This window comes from Belonocnema kinseyi, chromosome 4 (genome assembly GCF_010883055.1).
Source record: "Belonocnema kinseyi isolate 2016_QV_RU_SX_M_011 chromosome 4, B_treatae_v1, whole genome shotgun sequence".
Taxonomy (NCBI): Eukaryota; Metazoa; Arthropoda; class Insecta; order Hymenoptera; family Cynipidae; genus Belonocnema; species Belonocnema kinseyi.
Window position 1 is genome coordinate 31,044,709 of NC_046660.1, and position 8,330 is coordinate 31,053,038.

An 8,330-nucleotide genomic window follows, 5' to 3' on the forward strand; every position below is an offset into this window, starting at 1 on the left:
CGAGTCGAAATATAGGCCCTACTTTAACGATCCAAGTGGAAGTATTGTCTCTACTTTGCGGCTGTTCATTCTACTAGCTCCTATGTACACACTCCTAAAAATGTTTTCATTCTATTTTGCTTTTGTACAAGCTTCAGCCCCTACACTGAAAGTCTTGCCTCTATATTCTTGAGTTTCACTTATGTCCCCTTTAAAGCTCCATATTCTGCGTCAAATTTTTTAATTTCCTCTTAACGCTCTTAAATTTTAACGCACAAAATATGTGACGTCGTTGTCTCGACGCCTGTGCCATCGTGAAAGATACTTTGTTGTTTTTTCTAAAATTCCACAGATTCTGAAGAAATAGATTTTCCTTTCACATAATTTTCTTTTGAATTGAAGAATCACGAAATTTAATGATTTCAGCTTAATAATTCAGAAAATAGGGCAATGTCAAAACCTTAAAAATTTAATATTTTAAGATGAGATCATTGAAAATTAGTTATACTTAAAAGCGTTCAAAATTAAATAAATAAAAATCACAAAATTTTGAATTTAAACAATTATACATTCAAAACGATCAAGATTTGACAATTTAATATTGAACATTAAATTGAATCATTCAAAGTTGAAGCTTCTCAAATTCTAGACTTTAAAATTGTTGTTATAGAACGAAATTATAATATGAACTTTAAGCTAATTAGACAATTTGTTATAAAAGCTATGAATAAATTGAATTATACGAAACAAACTTTCGAACTAAATAATAATTTTAAATGCGAAACAATAAAAATGAAAAAAAATTCTACTCCAGAACCTTACAACTTACACGTTATTCAAAACTTTAACTTTAAGTATCATCATGTAATTTAAAAATATTTTTCTATACTTAAAGAGATTTTCAGGAGTTTCAAGGGATTGAACGAGAGTTAAACGATTTAAAAAATTTAAAGTTTATTATCGAATTTCAAAAGATTTCGAATTATTTAAAAGAGTTCAAGATATTTTTATTGAATTTAAGGAATTTTAAGTAATTTTTAAGGATTTTTAAGGAATTTCGGTAGAATTTAAATGAGTTTTAAGATTTTAAAGTAATTTTGAAATATGAATCATGTTCTTGAATTCTTTAAAGTCCGCTAAATCTTTTGAAATCTTCGGAAATTCTTTGAAATGTATTAAATTTCTTAAAATAGGAATCCAATTTTTATAATATTTTAAATATCTTGAAATATTTTTGGATTTAGTTTAAATCTTGTTCACGCACATAAAACATACAATAATCATTTGTGCTAAAACATGTGAACAAATATTAGACGATAATAGTAATAATATAATAATACAAAAGATTCATTTTTTCGTGGGGAAAATCGGTTATAATTTTATAGAATTGTTCTCTATAGTTTCGGCACTAGTTCAACGCAACGTAAAACAAAGACGATTTTAACTTTTATTAAATTACCCAGCGTATCCTCTACTATATGATAAGTTCTATAAAATTTAACGGATATTTTTTCCGTATGCAAAATAACTTGAAACATTACTCAAATGTCAGTATATCTTCTGCTTTCTCCATTTTGTTAATTTTTCGTCAAATAATTTTATTCTGTACATGAAAGTAGAAACGATTAAAAAAAATTGAAAAAAAATCATGCAGATGCTTTCATATTTTGACTACACATATGCGGGATTGAAATAACAATATATTAATAACAATTAACTTAAAATTCATTTAAACATAACTATGCTACCTTTCGTAATATATGTTATAAAGAGTTATATTTTTGATTGAATTGCTTGGAAAATTTCAACAAATACCATCGAATAAAAATTAGGAATGACATTCTCAAAACATATTAATTATTAACAAATAATCCTAGAAGCCTCTATTTTACAACCCTAGCCCCTACCAATATTACCGTGAAGAGGGTCAAAGTAGGGCCTATATTTCGACTCGGAAAGTTTTGAAAAAGTGACAGCAACGACAATAATACAAATATTTAATTATGACATGTTATACTAAGATGTGAAGACCCAATTTCAGTATTTTTTTTAGCAGATGGAAAAAATCTTTACCTGATTACATAATTACTGATTGTAAGGTGAGTGTAGGCGTTGAAAAAATTTGTGATGAAAAATGTCGTATGTTTCAATAAGATGTTTAGAAAAAATAAAAATTATTCAAATTTATTCGAAAAAAAATAATATTAATGAAATGCAAAATGGCATTAAAATATGAGATAGGCATATTTTATTTTACTTATTTCAGATATACAATTTCTGTGGTTTAAGATTGTAGACAGTGTAAGTACCAATTAATCATTTAAAGAGTTTCTCAAGATATAAATTTTACATTAATGTTCACTCTATCTTTTTATTCAAACTAAGGGCGAAGTCTTATGAAGATAGATCTCAAGAATAGTGGAAAGTTGCGACCAATATGGCAACTGCTTGAGTTTGATCAGGCACTCCATTAGTGAAAATTGTATCATCATCCTACTAATTTACCTTCATAGGGCTGAGTCCTAAGTTAAGGAAATTAATTTAGGCGTTATAGAAGTCTATTGAAATACAATGAGTGTAGAATAAATCTTTTCGATTATTTTATTTAGAAATATCTTAATTTTCATTCTACATAAGCCTCGAATTACCCATTCTGTAAATCGTTTTTCTATTTATTGATTTTCATCCGGAAAACAAATTATTAAATTTTGTTTTTGAATATGAGAAAAGTATTGCATTTTTTCAATCCTTTATGAGCTAGACTCGCAAATTGTCTAAGCAGTAATACAAAAACTTTTAGTAATTTTTCTTAAAATTAATAAAATAGCATGTACATACATTCGAAGATTTTCGAATATACCTATTTGATTTTTAATCAATGTTTTAATTAATAATTTTTTATAAAATATGCTTAGCTTTTCCTCCAGGCAGTAAGTTGTCAACACCTATTGAAAGCTGGTGATAAAAATATTTCCATTCAAATTAGGAAATTCTATTCTTATTTTCGCTAGGTGTTTGAATATTACACATTTTTTAAATATGGATAAATACAACTATTTTTAAATTGAAGCCTTCTTTTCATTAGTTTCCACAAATAATAATTTAAATACCACTGAATAATAAATGTTATCATCCATTTTTCCTAATCCCGATTTCAACATGAAGATTTGTTATTTGAAATCGCGTAAAGTGTCTGAAGATTAAAGTCAAGTTCTACATCCACTTAAGTAGGTAGTATTATGTGCGTTAGCATTAATTGCAGTTTTTGGCGTTTTCTATATGGCTGTCTTTCTTCTCCAATGATAACAATGAGTTCTGCGCGATATTCGTAACTGATTCGGAATTATTGCTTCAACTGTAATACTATATTTTTAAAATGAATATTGAATATTATCATTGTGCGCAATGTTTTTTTTTTAGGTTAAACTTCTCTAAGTCTTCAAATTTGCAATACGTGGTTTTCTTGTTATGATGCAATATCTCGACTAACCCGAAAAATCTCAAGATATGAATTTCCTCTATAACTTTTGGAACTTGATGAAACAAAAGTTCGTAAGCATGATCCTACGACCAATTAAGAGATAACTCGGGCACTTAATCACATTTTTGAACATTGCCTACAGATAAAGGTTAGAATTGAAAACTGTATGAACAGTATGCCTCGTCACATTGAAGCTTTATTATCTGATAAAGGTGGGCATACGGAATTATTATTCTATTTGAAAGTCGTTTTTTTCTTGTGAAAATGCTTGAGTTCAATGTAGATAATTATTTTTTATATAAAATGTGTCATCCCTAATATATTGCTTTAATATTTTACAAAAAATGTCTGAATATCAATGTACATCTTATTTACAATGATAAAATAGTAATTTTGTAGCTTTGGTCTAATAATCAGCATTTCGTAAAGCAGCCTTTAGCAGATAATGCAGCTTAAACGCGACGAGGAATACTGTCTAAATAGTTTTTAACTTTTCTTTTTATCTTTCGGCAATGTTTTCAAATGTGATTAAGTATCCGAATTAGCTCTTACTTGGTCGTAGGATCGTACTTACTGATCTTTGTTGCATAAAGCTCCAGAACGTTCTAGATGGGATTCATATCTTGAGATTTCTCCGGTTTTTTAGCTTTGGCCCTAATAATAAGACAAGGCACTGTAGAGGAAATTGTTGAAGAATTAAACAGGAAATGAAAGGAAGAAAAATAGAAGAATGGTTAGGAGAGGAAATTATTTCGTTGAAATTAAAGTAGAATAAAGCAATCGAATCGTGTAAAGATGATTGCACCCGTTCTTGGCAGACAGTGTGAAGAAGAATTAAAACGTTTTTGTGTTTTCAAATTTTACATGACTTGCCTGGTCATTGAAGTTTTATCGGCGTGGACGTTTCAAAAGCACCGGCATCCGTCGGTCAACTACGGGCAGTCTGCCCATAACGGTGTGTGACTACTGACTCGCTCTTGTGGAACCTAGGATCGCTAAGATATAGTCCGAGATCCCACTGCGTTTTTTCGAAGGTGAGAACTAATCATAATGAAAGTTAGTGTAAATGAAAGCTGACACGTAGGCGATTAAGAAACGGCCCACCTGCCAGTTCCAAGTCGGTCATAGGTGCGCTAAAAATCAATAATCACCTGGTATGTCTGAACACAATGAAATCTGTACCACATTATAGGGGATAATTAGTGTTTTCAGAAAATGTGTGACTGCCACCCTCCACCTGCTCAAGAGACCCTGGCAGGCAGGCCTAAAGAGCGTGATTGGAGGTAACTTTTAGTGCATGATAAGGAACGCGATAAGACAAAAACTAAATAAAAGGTGAAAGCCCTCCGTTCACGAAAAACTCAGCCTGCCAAGGCTCAAGTTAACAGAAATATGCGGCAGACGTATTTCTTTGCTGGATTTATTTGCTTTAGCTGCAATATAGTAGACGGGAGGCTACCGTAAGAAGAGGCTTCATCTTCGTTGCGGGCTAGGGCTGCTGGGTGGGTGTGGTACAACGGGGAAGGCGGCTGAGCCTTATTGAGAACTTTAAAAGGATCCATTGCTCCAAATTCCCTCAGTAGGCGATGAACACTTGTGAATGGATGATAGGCCCTTTTCAACAATACCATCTTACTGTGAGCATACAGTAGAAATATTATTCAATGGCACTCGAGGCACGTTTGTAAATTTGATTCTGAAAGGATAGTTGACATTTGGCCTCGGAATGCTTATTTTTAACTGTTCAGTTAGAGTGCGATGGTAATTTTTGACATTAAAGTAAATCAATTATTAAAAGATATCATTATTGTTTATAATTTTTTCATGCTGAAGTAATGCTACATAATTATAACGTAAACACTTTATAATACATAACGGATTAAGTTTTATTCCCAATTATAGGTATAAATACATTTATACGTACATTTCGTATGCTTATATTTTATACACAACTGTTAAAATGTACATTTTTTGTAATATTCAACTAACAAATTATAAATATTATTGGTTTAAAATTTTGATTTTAATTCAGTTTCAGAATTATATTGAACCTTGGTTTTTAGTTCGCAACAGATTTTAAAAGGTTACAAAGTATTTAAAGGCATTTTAACTTTTCACAAAGATATCACGGAATTCAAAGACTTCAAAAATGCCCGCACACCATATTTCGAAGATTTCACAAACATTTTAAACGATTTTAAAAGGTTGAACATAAGCTTAGAAGATTTCAAATTATTTCGTATTAATTTCCAGAACATTTCAAACATTTCATAAAGATTCCAAGGAATTTAAAGATTTTAAATATTTGTATACAGTTTTTTATACAAGCGAATAAAAGTAAAATATCGCTGCCCTAAATAAATTCCTAAAATTGATGTATAAATACATACATACATGCATACAAACATACATACATAAATACATACATACATACATACACACATGCATACATATACAGTAAGGACGTTTACTATGTATTCATAGTGACTATAATGATATAAACTCTAGCATACAATGCAACACCTCTTGCATTTGTGTAATGAAAGAAAGTACTATATAGGCGATCTTAATTCGGTTTCCAAATCTCCAGCGCTCGAGATTTTGCTCTGATTGGTCGAAGACTTCGAGACTCAGAAGACGTGCGCAAAATGTACGTATAACTAAATTCTGAAACAAGGTTATGTTCCCCAGGATTCACCGCGCATTTCAAATAAATAATTAGTGGCGAATTAAAAAAAAGTAACAACATTAAAATTGTTCATAAATACATTCGGGATGTGCATTAAGTACTTTCTTAAAAATTGGAGTTGTTTTTCACTAATGTAACGGTACGTAAGAGATATTTGACTTTTGACAAGTGTCAAAATCGTTTTGTACTTCGATCTTAATTAATTAAATAAAGTGAATATCTGCAGGTTGTACGTAATTAATTGGCGATGAAATCTGTTGTTTTACTTATTAAATAAAATATGGGAATCAAACGCTTTTGACTAACTGCAACGAAAATTGTAATCCGTATGATTATAAAAATTGCAACGATGAATCTAAGATTCAAATGATAAGAGGTAAGAAGCGGCGAATTATTCTTATAAGCTGGGTGTTCAGCGACCTTCAAAATTTCGTCTCCGCCACTATAGAATGTTAAAATATACATTTTTTGTGATATTTGACTTAGAAATTATAAAAATTATTAGCTGAAATCTTCAAAATAAACTCAGCTTCCGAATAGTCCTTTTTATTCTAGACGTCGAAAGTGCGCACGTGCCAGGATTATACGTCATTTATATTTTTTTTTTTTGAGCAGTTTTGTGTCGAAAAGTATGGAAAATATTGTAGATAAAAATAACAACGAAAAATAAATGTGTAAATAAATCAGAGTTTAAAGACAACAAATTTTTAAGTATATTTAGAAAAAAAACTGCGAAAAAAGTGCGAAAAGTCTGGCGAGCAAGCCCATTATTTACATTTGTTGACATCTGTCGTCTTAAAAAAAAATGTTTAAAAATCCGGAAAAAATCGCTGAAGATGATATTCCAAGAGCAAAATTAGTGCACAAAATCGGTGGAAGAGCGCAGTGTTAAACAGCTTAAACGATAAATAAAATATAGGAAACGGACTTTAAAAGGAAAAAAAGTGACTCAGTAGAAAGGTTAGTTGAGGTTGTGTTTGGCAGGTATTAATATTTTCTTTCTTTACTAACATTTGCTTACATATTAAATGAAGCATTGTTATCGGGGTTTCGAACCTCCTAAATTTTTTGATAAAAATAAAATCTATTTAATACTTTCACTTGAGAACGCAAAACTATTATATTTATGTATTTATAAGCAGTTTATATGAAAGAAGGAAAATTTGTTAGTACATTCTTTATACCAGGTAATCACTAACAAATGGTTTTTTATTGTCTAAACTTGAAAAAGAGAAGTAGAAAATATAATATTGTGTTATTTTATATTTGTATGAATATTAAATATTTACTCAAACAAAGTTCTGAACTGCAAATCTTGTATAAAAGAACATATTTATACCTGCCATACAAAACCTCAACTAACCTTTCGACTAAATCACATTTTTTTCCTTTTAATGGTGGGTTTCTACATTTAGGACATCGTTTCAGCTGCTTAATACCGTTTTTTTTAAATAGACTTAAAAATGTTCTACCTTGAAAATCACTGTTATTTACAAATTAATTTTTTGTTGTTTTTATTAACAATATTTTCCATAAATTTCGACACAAAACTGTTCGAAACATACGGAAATGACGTAAAATTTCGGTACGTGCGCACTGCCGACGTCTAGAATAAAAAGCTCTATTAGAATGTGCCATTGCCATATAACGGAATTTTCAAGAGTTTCACCACTCTTTTTTTGAGTATACACTATATTAAAAAATATTAATAAAGATTTCAAAATGTTTTAAATATTTTAAAATATTTAACAGGATTTTGAACATTTCATAAAGGCGTGTTTATCATATTTTAAATATTTCATAACAATTTCACAAAGACTTTTAAACTTTTAAAAGATGTAAAAGGTTTCAAAGATTTGGAAAATGTTACAGTTCACCAGACTTTAAAGATTTTAAAACATTTGGAAGATTTGAAAAGGTTTCAAAACATTTTAAATGATTTTTTTTACTAATTATAGACTTCAAATGATTAATTGATTTCAACGAATAACAAAGATTTCGCAAACAAAGATTTAAGAAAAATTTCCCAAAGAAATCACGTTCCGAGATTTTTTGTGAACACATTCTAATATTGTGTTAGGATTGTTTTTAATGCGTAACTAATTATTTATTTGAAATGCGCGGTGAATCCTGGGGAACATAACCTTGTTTCAGAATTTGGTTATGCGTATATTTTGCGCA